Source organism: Electrophorus electricus, chromosome 8, assembly GCF_041902795.1.
Source record: "Electrophorus electricus isolate QZ-2024a chromosome 8, ASM4190279v1, whole genome shotgun sequence".
NCBI classification, from domain to species: domain Eukaryota; kingdom Metazoa; phylum Chordata; class Actinopteri; order Gymnotiformes; family Gymnotidae; genus Electrophorus; species Electrophorus electricus.
Window position 1 is genome coordinate 8,357,355 of NC_137504.1, and position 11,441 is coordinate 8,368,795.

The 11,441-nt window shown below is 37.8% G+C and overlaps 1 protein-coding gene across 4 annotated transcripts in view; it reads right to left on the minus strand.

Moving 5' to 3' along the window:
* arhgap32b (Rho GTPase activating protein 32b) overlaps positions 1–3,945 on the minus strand; it is a 78,577-nt gene extending 74,632 nt beyond the window's left edge. For 2 of the 4 annotated variants that reach the window (XM_027003904.3, XM_027003895.3), the window contains exon 1: positions 3,476–3,945. The gene's annotated coding sequence lies outside the window, so the exon portion shown is untranslated. Of the gene's footprint in view, positions 1–3,137; positions 3,191–3,475 lie in introns of those variants that run through there. The other 2 variants (XM_027003886.3, XM_081718789.1) reach the window with 2 other exon arrangements.
* Positions 3,946–11,441: the final 7,496 nt, after the last annotated feature.

Sequence of the window (11,441 nt, forward strand, 5' to 3'; positions counted from 1 at the left end):
ACATCTCAGTGTTACTGCTAAGCGGAGAGAGGACCACCACCACAAAATACTAACAGCAGTAATGTTGTCAGTAAGTCACCACAAATGAAAGGCTAGAGGAAAGCCGCCATAAACTGCGCATGGTAGCAGATGGGCAAGAGCCTCAAACTGTACAAGGTGCTTCTAATAAAGTGATATTTCTAATAAACTGACTGGTGATTAAAAATATATGTTTGTGGTATTAGCAATATATGTTTCATAAGAGGTCAAATAAATAGCCATAAAACACAGCAGTAAAAGATGTAGACAAAGTCAAAATTGCAGTGGAGAACACAAGGTCCACCCTACAGAGGTTCTTTATCAGCTGTGCAAGCAGTGATGTACAACTATAGTTTACATTTATGGCATTTAGTGGATGCTTTTATCCAAAGCAACTTACAATTATGACTGTGTACAACTTGAGCAACTGAGGGTTACGGGCCTTGTTCAGGGGCCCAAAAGGGTCTACTTGGCAGTGGTGGGACTTGTTACAAATTATTACTAGTTTACCTTCAGATTACTAGTCAAACACCTTAACCACTAGGCTATCACTGCCCAAGGCATATTGCAATATGTACAAATATAACTGCAATATACTATTTCTGCCCATAATACTTTCACATTATTGTGAAAAAAGCTTATTTTTTACTAGTTATCTACTCTAACCAATGTGAGCCTGTTTGTAAAGACAAAACGGTAAAAAATAAATAAAAAATCAGCATGTCAAGACAACCAGCATTTCACCCATTTTCACCAACTTAAAGAGTTGATTAAGTATATAAAACACAGCTGTCATATATAATCACTGATTAAAACAATGCACTTACCATTTACACTATTTGCTAACTGTAACATGCCTATTTTATGTGGACAAAAGAAAGCATCAATGTATACACAAAGTTGCCAGTTTATTAGATATTCTCTGTACCTATAAGATACTAATCCCTTTTTGATCAGTTCTCTGTACTTGTCTCTACACAATTATGTCATGTTGCCTGTGGCCATTTTCAGGAATGACCCATTTTAAATCAAGGCAGACTGTGATGGAGACCATCACTCAGGAGTGTAAATGTAAGCTCTGGCAGCCATACCAAGCAGCAATGGTTTGCCAGCTTGAAGCCCTGGATTTGAGGCTGGGTTCATTTGCTTTCCTCTGCCTTTGCTACAAATGGTGTAGGGAGGCCATCTGAAGCATACTGATTGGAGAAAGGACCATCCCCTGCTCTAAAGATATGGTGTGAAACCCAGTGAGAACCCATGGCCTGGGTGTGACCCTGAATAAATGCGTGAATGAAACATGAGATGTGAGAAGAGGAGTAAGGGAGTACTCCTCAAAAAAGTGAAGTGTGATGGAGAAAATCCCTCAGGAGGGTAAACGTGTGTTCTGGCCACCATTTTAGAAAGCGGTCTCTTTACTCTGGTTGGTCAAAGCACATGCTTGCCACCTGGAGGATCCAGGTTGGAGACAGGGCGTGGACACTGCCCTTTGCCTTTGTCACAATTGGGATGTGAGGAAAAGTCACAACTGTTAGAAAAGAGTCCTGGTGATACAGACTACAAGCCATTTTCTTCTTTTTCCAGACAGGGAATTATTTTCTTTCCTCTTTTAAGGCTTGCACTGCAGATATTGGCACTTTATTGAAAAAAAGACAAAAAAAAAAAACCTCTCTCACACAGACACACATGCACTTATTTCAGGTTATACTTTATCAGGTCTCCTATGTTCTTATTAGCACTTAGGTGCTCCTGCTCACATTTGGTGTCATAAGTGGGATGGTATGGTGAGGCCATAGGGAGCATACCTATGGTCAGAGGATCCTCCCCCTGCTCCCCCTGCATTTGGTGTAAAGCCAAATGTGAACCCCATTGTGAAGGGCCTGGGTGTTATCGTGGGTGAGGGGTGGATGCACAAGGACTGTGTGAAGCACATTTGTGCACTCCCCAAAGGAAAAGGCATTGTCACAGACACTGTTACCCCCTGAAGGAAAGGGCAGTGTGGTAGAGACCATTCAAGAGGATAAATATTTGTTCTAGATGCAATGCCAGGGAGCTGTCGCTTTGGTCTGGAGATCAAAGAACATGTTTGTCATCTGAAAACCCGAGATTCAGGGGCCAGTTTGTGGTCTCTGCCCTCAGGTTTTACATATATAAAATACTGTATTAATACCTGGCCTTTGATCAAAGGACAATTCACAAATTTGACATAATGTAATAAAGTAGTAATACCTGCCCTTTGATCAAAACCAACTCTCAAATTTGACACAATGTACACAGGACTCCCATACAGTCATCCAACTAAAGACCTAACAGTCTTTAGATCACAAGATTGGCTACAGGAGTATTGTAACAACAAACTCTAAAATGTATGGCAGTCTATAAGATACAGCTGTATACTATATTTATGCTTAAAGGTGTAAACTTGCTATGCAGTTCTGATTAAGATAGATGTAAATATAGATGTACAGCATGCTGCAGTAAAACGAGGATGCCTCCCACCTCACCACCACCCAAGAAACTATGAAACACCAGTAAACATTTGCTCTTGATTTACAGAAAAAGCTACAGAAACATCTACTACAGTCTACAAATAATCTACTAAGATATCACAGGAAATATAATATGACAGCATGAGAGAAATAACCTATGCTCTTTTATAGCAAACATTTTAAAATCCACAGTGGATTCTGTCCAAGTATGCCATCAATTAAATCTGACATGAAATCAGTTTGCCAGTACAGGCTTACCAACAAGCAGGAACAATTCTGTCCTATGTTCTTATGCATGTCAAAAGCCAATACAAAGGTGGAGTGATCATACAAAACAGGTCTAGGCCTAGCCTACATTGTTTGCTGTGGAGAAAAGCACCAGGAAAAAACTATTTTAATTACACTCTCAGTCAGTTTATTTGAAACTTCAGTGCAAAGAAAGAGAAAATGAAGACCTTAGTGGTGGATGGACGGACATTGGCTAAAATACAACTAGTATCTTGGTGCAACTAGTTAAAAATGTACAACATGCATATTTATCAATAACATTTTTCGAAGTAAGGTCATTTTAACTATGAAGAATGTAATCTCTTACTATAGCCTATGTAAAAGAGAAACTAACGTTACACCTACCGAGACCGGAGTGTGGTTCATTGAATAAATGCAGATAGCTATGTAGTCAGATAGACGAACTTTTCCCATACAACAACTGAGTGCACAACTAGCTCCTAATATTAGCTTAAAACAATGTCTCCAGCAGTAATTGAAGCTAGCTAGCTAGCTAGCTATTATCTAACCTTCCTATCTGTAGCTAGCTAGGTGAATTACACGAGCATGGCTGTCCCCGAATGAACGCATGTAATTACGCCCCAGCTATTGAAATAGTGATATGCATTTTGAAACAGGCGGGCAAATATTTCAGTGGTGAGTCGACACAGCGAAAATGTAAATAATGTTGTTACTTTACTGACCTGTGTCCGAGCAGTTGTGTATTTGGATGTCAGTGTCGCTTAGCAGTCCTCCGTCTCGTTCCCGTGATCTTCCACCACAGATGCTGCAGAAACCCTGCCGAGAAACCCGGTACCCCAGAGTCTCATATCTTAGTCTAGCTAAGATATTTTAAGACCGCCGCATAGTCGTTACAAACTTGTTTTGTACTGGCAAAGAATCACATGTTACGAAACGTTGCAAGCAAAAAAAATTGCCTCAGAAATATCCGTGTAAAAATTGTCGTTTTGTGGCCAGTACGGTGTGGCTAGCGTATACAGGCTAGCTGTATGGTTGGCTACAAACAACCAGCTGTTTATGCTGGGTTCCCGTTGTCTAAATATATATATATATATATGTGTGTGTGTGTGTGTGTATTCGACTTAAAAAAGACCGTGAGTAGCTTTCCAATTTACCGGAGGGTAGTTTTTCTTTCATAAAAATACTTTAAAACTGCTCTTGGGAACACAATTCACACCACCACTTACAGAGACTTTCCACTCAACATTGGAAATTGTGACCGCCCAGAGGTGTACACTGCGCGCCACCGACGTGACGTGACCAGGGAGTGTGGTTAGTAGGGCCGACGTCCGAGCGTTTTCGTTTATTGGGGCACACTATTTTTAGCATGCTGGTATAACCAAGGCAAATACAATCCGAATACTTTGTGTGTATGGAATTATTGAATATTTATGTTAGTCTTATCTAACAGATGCAACCTGCATCCATGTTAGTAGTCTACAAATACATCGCTATCGATTACTATCTTGAAGTAAACCTGTTTTAAACTGTGATAACTCTGAATTTTGCTCCCCGCGAAATATATAATAAGGGTATAACATGTTTAAAAGTGCCCTCATAGTATTTATCCGCAGCGCTCTTAAATGTTACCAAATTTACTTTCACCATCTTTTTGCTACAGGACAGTCAACTAGAAATATCTGACACGTGTCATGCCCACTTATTTATTATTATTAAACAGTCAATTGATATTGTTATTTATCCTGAAAAGGTTTGTGTTAGAGCAGTCATCATACTTTTTTGAAGTAATGTTTGGGGTAACATGCCCCTTGTCCCTAATTAGGCTACTACAATTGTGTTGGCCTATTAAATTGCATTATTCATGAAAAGTCAATTGAAAATCAGTTTTAAAATTGCAAAATATGGGTGACTGCTAAATGTGCATAAATTATAACTTTCCATATGTAAATATATCTATACAACTTTTAATTGTACCCCTACTGGACTAAAACATCGTTGTTCTTCAAATTCTTAATTTTTATCACAACCTCTACAATTTATCAACATAAATATCAAGTAACATAAAAAGCTATAAATGCTAAAATCTCTAAAGTAGTTTTCTTATGTATGTGCATGGATTAGTATGTGCAGGGTTTTTAATTTAGGCGTCGAAATTAATTTGTGTAGCCTGAATGTTTTTTGTTTTTTTTTCTGGAGCCCAAGAGTTGAGCAGATTGAGGTGGGGATTTTTATTAGTGGTAATGAAGGGAAACACTAGTTATAAATTATGACATAGCAGGAGGCAACTGCAAAATGGGCTGCTGACAAACAAATCTGCCTAACAAAATATCAGAAGAGGTTGGCCACTTACTGAAATTATATCTGAAACTCAACTATAATGGTGTAGTTAAATGGAGAATATTATATGACTATAAAGAAGGCAATTCCCAAAATATGCATTTTTATGAGGTTGATGCTATTCTGTATCTAATACATGTAGGACATTGTAATATAAAATAACTGCATGTTTTTGTCAGTAGAGAGGATACATAATTTTATAACTTCATCTAGAATCCTTTGCCACCATAACTAAATCACAGACAGCCTGAATGAACAGTGAGGTGAGGATATATAGAATGTCACAATGTACTTATGCCTCAGTTGTCCATGTTACTAGGTATTGGGATTTGTTTATGACCAATACTTTATCAAGGTTGATGAAATTCTTAATTGGTGAACTCAAAAGGCCATGATACAATTTTTGTACCGTTATTGTGACCCTGATATTGTATTTGCCCATAATAAATCTTGCTCTTCTCAGTGTTTGCTTCCACCTCATGATCGCTCCTCATTACACCTACAGTATCTCCCATAAACTCAGTGAGATCTGGTGTCCCAGACCCACCCACCTGCAAGCATGCTTTGTAATTATCTTATTCTACAGCTGATACAACAGTGGTCTCCCAGTTACTAAACCTGTATTATATAGCAAGCCATTTTAGATTTTCTTCCTATTTTTCTTGATAACATGAATTTATACATGTGAAAATGTAATTTTTGATATCAAGAATTCAAATTTTACTAGTAAAAATGTAATTGTGGATATCAAGAATATAATTTTTACTAGTAATTTAACTAATCTGTGAACCACAGCCACTGACTAGTCCTTTCAGATAACTCTCTTACTCTTAGCAAAAATAAATCTAACTCAATAAGTCTAGCTCAATAAGTAGCAATAAAATCTAATTCAATAAGTAGCAAACTGGTTGACTTTCCAATAATGATGCCAAGGATTTAAGTACCTGATTATACCTCTATGAATATGTACCTGTAACTGACGAACTTTGCAACCTGATAAAATATGCTTCAAAGTACTAACTTCAGCATATCACTCATAAGTCCCATCTGTCTATCGTTCACTTCTAAACATCTTCCCACTTCAGCCACTGTTTTTTTTGAGCAGCCACTGCTGCCTGTCTGCCTTCCTCTTACTGCTCTTGGAAAAAAATTAGTAATCACCTACTTCTTTTCTGGTAGTTGATGAATGCCTTCCATGAATCACCTGAGCCAAACCCTGCCCTCCCATTTTGCACCCACTCTGTGACATCTCTGTATTCCAGAGCTCTCTGAGCTGACTTGACTATTTCTTGTGGATTCCATTTCCTTCCTGATTTTACAGCTAGAGCAGCTGCTTTTTTCCTGCCTCATCTTTAGGGCTCAACGAGGACATCTCAAGACTTACCTTAGCACATTTAAATTGTTCTACTAAACTTGTCATTGGCAGCTCATCATTCATTTTGCCATACTAGATAGCCACACTACAGAGACAAAAAGGTACAGCTAACCAATTCCTTTAAGGTCTTATTCATAATCTTCTCTAATTTCTCCACTTAATAATAATAGCAATTTCATAGATTGTCAGTGGCCACCTTATACGAGGTAACAATGAAGACACCACAATTTTAGCTCACCTGGCAAGAGGATTATGAGTTGCATTATACAATTCAACTAAGCTTTTCACCAGTTTCTCCAATATAGAGGGAAGAAACTCACTATTCATAAAAAGTTTTCCTGCACAAGCTTTTCCTTAATGATAGGCACACTTCTGAATTTACAAGATTTAAACTTTAACCTTACCCACTTAAGATTATCACTTGACTTATCAAGCAACCAATGAATGCATGGTAAAGTAACTTTAAGTATTGTCATATCATCCATCTATCTAATATAATCTAATAGGAGGGAGTTGAGTGCCATCCTGCAACCTCTTTCCACCAAGAACCCACTTGAAAGCCCTAACCATCACTTCTATTGCTATGATAAACGTCACCGGTGAGATTGTACAACCTGCTATTATGTCCATTTCCAGGTACTCCCAAGATACGGTATATTCACCTGTATTAAAGCAAAATTGAATGTCTTCATAATGGGTTCTCACCTGGAACCTGAAAGAAATAGAAGTCCTTCCACAAAAGAAACTGTGTAGTACTGAGCCAAAGTCATAAGAAAGGTTCATAAAAAAAACACATGCAGATCCCTGCCCTCCATCTTTGCTGACTGAATTTGATGCCAGATCATAATACTATATTCCAAATATCCTGAAAAGTCTGGGCTGCCCAATTTTTGTACTGATGTGTCAATTAGGCTATTAGCTTTTAAGTAGACAGCCAGCCTCCATACAACCACACTAATAAGATTGTCTCTTCCATATTAAGGTTTATTGGTCAAAACTATTCTGCACTCACTGCACTTCTCTTGAAAGTTGAAAATTTTGTTTGAATTATCAATATATATTTGCATTTACATATTTATTAGTATAACAGTACGTGCGCTCCCGGGGACTCCAAGCCATGATTTTCCTGTTGCTTAAATGCTGTCACCTGTTTTCTCTCTCTCTCTATTTATATACATATAGCATACACTGGAGGACCACACTAGAAGCCATCTAAAATGTGATTGTCACAGTACGCTCCCCTTCCCACTGATCACATGGTACGGCCAATCATGTGCAGTGGGAGTTCACTGTTGACTGTGTTCATTGTGACTTCGTGTCTTGTTTGTAACCACGCCACCCTTGTTAGCAAAACACCTGCACCCAGTTCTTTGTTTCATTTATGTATGTATTTAAACACCTGTGTGTGTGTAATTCGATGTCAGTCATTGTGAGATGTACATGTTCATGTTAGATGTTAATGTTAGCGTTAGGGTGTATTGCTTGCTGTTCATGTTCGTGTTTCTTGTTTGTCATATTCACGTTGCACGGGTTATATATGTGTACCATACTGTTTATTGTTCTTGTTTTTTGTGAATAAATGTTGTCTGTGTCAAGAGAGGCCTGTGCATCCTGTTCCCTGCCCTGCGGAACCCGGGCCATCACAATGATATATATAAAGATGGTGAAATGTCCCCATTGCTGTTTTGCATACCCCTGAATCATCTCAGCCAGATCATCAATAATAGTGGGTGAGGGTACAGATTCAGGAAAACTACCATCAGCCATCTGCTGTACATGAGTGGCTGTATGCCAAGCAGAAAGGGGCATTGACTCACTGATCTACCTGACCAGTATCTACTGCAAGGAAATTAGAATGTCATTCAGGCTGGAGAAGTGTGAGTGGCTGATAGTAAAAAGAGGAAAGGTGTTCAGGAAAGAAGTAACTTCCACAAGTCCATAGAACAGCTCTAAAGGACTGCCACAAATACCTGAGGATTCTCCAATCACGCAGGGACCATGGGCCAGAATATAGGACAGCAACATCCATAAGATAAGGCAGGTCCTCGAGAGTCAGTTGAATGGGAACAATAAGATCGAAGCCATAAACCCACATTCCCTGCAGACACAATAAGCTGGATAAGTGAATAACTAGAAGCTGCCAATGTCAAGAATAGAAAACGTCTTACAATGCATTGCATGCTTCAACCAAGATCCAACATTCAAAAGCTGTACACCAGCCAGAAAGAGGGGGGAAGGGGCCTACAACATTTAAGAGCCACTGTCCAGAGTAAGACAGGAAACATTCATGAATACATATAAGTAATGGCCCCCAAGCATGAGCTGATGAGAGTGTCTCGGTCAGATGGCTGATGAGGTCTCCATGGAAACAGAAAAGGTACCATGGCAGGATAAGCCCCTCCACGGAATGTACCACAGACAGACAGCAGCAGTGGTTAACATAAGACAATCCTACAAATGGCTGCAAGAGGCAGGACTGAAGGACAGCACAGAAGCACTAAACATTGCAGCACAAGATCAAGCACTAATTCAACAAAAGCAGGAGTGTATCAAGACTGAATACAAGGAGCCCCTCAGACAATTCAGCACTTCGAAGCAGGATGAAAAAAGCATACAGAGAGATACAACCAAGTGGCAGGACACCCCAGGACCAAATGGGAGGAACCATAGAGTGTAGTAGAGAACCACAAGCCTAAGAACCTGTGGGACCTCCAGATCCAGACACATAAACAAGCAGTAGAAAACAAACCAGATATTATGATGCTTGACAAGATGCAGGAAACAGCATTAGTAATAGATGTGGCAAACAGAAGTGATGGAAAAATCCAAAGGAAGCAATATGAGAAGTTGGAAAAATACCAGGCTGTGAAAGAAGACATATAGAGAACGTGGAAGGTTAACACCAAGGTTGTCCCAGTGGTAATAGGGGCACTTGGGGCTGTGACCTCATAGCTGGAGGATTGGCTCCAACAGATTTCATTAATGACAACATCAATCTCAGTCCAGAAAAGCACAATCAAAAGCAAAAATGATGTCCCACACTGTTAAACTCTTAGGCCTCTGTTAGAAGGCCCAAGGGTGTGGAAAAAGATATGACCATCAACTGGAAGGATGGTTGCATATGCCTTTGGACCCTAGCACAGGATGTCTTTTCATAAGCCCTAGATATTTCAAAATCTAAAAAAATGCCCTGTTGTTTTCAAACTATGCCCAGAATGTGAAGTAACATTTTGCACAATCTTTTTTGGAAGAATCTGCAACTACTACAAGAAGAAATTATATAAGCATTTGTTTTGATTCTTTTATTATATCAAAATACAAAACATTTCTGAAGCAGAGTAAAGATTACATGATACTATAGCATCTGAACATGTCAACCCAATAAATTTACCAAGCATGGAGGATGCAAAAATAAATGTCACCTCATATTTCTGATGATATTGATCATTCTGCATAAGGGCTATACATTTTAAATGGCATGCCATGTTATTAAATCATAAGTAGAAATGACTGACCCTTGGGACATTTCCACATTCCTAAATCACTTCAGGCTACTGCTACACTGACATTTGAAATGCAGAAGTTTACTTGCCCATAGTTTTGACAGAAAGATTTCAAAGGGGGATATTTCAATCTTCACTATGATGCACACTATGGTCCCTTTGATTTGACTTTGATTTGAAGGATTTTTTTAGTCAGTACAGAATGAACAGATAGAAAAGCTGAAAATATACTAATGGAATAAAAGGCTGTAAACACTATTTTTGTCACAATTATCACAATTATATTCTCTATTTACACAGCCTATCTCCAGTTCACTTGTTGTGGATTATAATGACCCTAATGAGTAAAAATATAACATTTTATAATTTGCATTTTTGTTTTTAGGTTGGATTTAGGATATGCATAAACAGTGCCAGTCACTAGTTAGGATGTATGTAATTAAATCCAGGCTTTTCATTATGTTAAAGACATCAAATTTCTAACACAAAAAAGAAATTGTTTATAACCCTAATCCTAACCTTAAGATTTGTTTTGTTTTCTAAAACAAATTTGATTTGTTTTGTAAAACAAAAAAATAACTGAATAAACAAGCAGACTTAATTGAAAGCTCTGTCCCTTGGCCAACTAGTACTCTGCACATGTGGAAACTTCTTCAAGCATCCCAGGTGGCTACCAGATAAAGCTAGCTGAGAGGATGCCAAGGCTGTGCAAAGCTGCTATAAATGCAAGGGTGACTAGAATCTAACATATAATTTGAGTTTGTTTACCACTTTTTGTTCACTTCCATATATGTTAATTCATAGTTTTGATGTCTTCATTATTAATCTAATATGCGGAAAATAGGTGTATCCAAACTTCTAAATGGTTCTATATATTAAGTTTGTTGTATTATGCTGGTTGATGGTGCACAGCATATGACTTGAATATACATAGACTATAGTTAAAATCGCATTTGATACTAATGTTTTTAAGATTCAGAATCGTGATGTATGGCCATTTAATAGACTTATGGTGTTAACTACAGTGAATTTGAATTATTGTTCTTAATCTGCACTGACAAACTAAAACTGAGTGCACTATTAAATGAAAGCTATATAAATTGAGGCATTGACTATAGTACACAGCTATTAGGAACAGGAAAATGTGGAAGGATAGCTGAGCTTACATCACACATATAAACTGCTAAAAGAATAAACACTCATAATGCAGGAGAAATGGATTATGAGAAAAACTTGTAAGAATAAGTTCTTGTATACACACACACACAACTATATATATATATATATATATATATATATATATATATATATATATATTTGTTTGACTTTAAATGATAAAGTTTCATGGGGTGGGGAGTAAAAATAAAGTGTGACTAGGAAATTCTAAATTGTTATTTCTCTTATTGAATTTCTGTCTGACTTTCTTTTAGTATAATCTGCAATGTAAATGCAATATATATATATATATATATA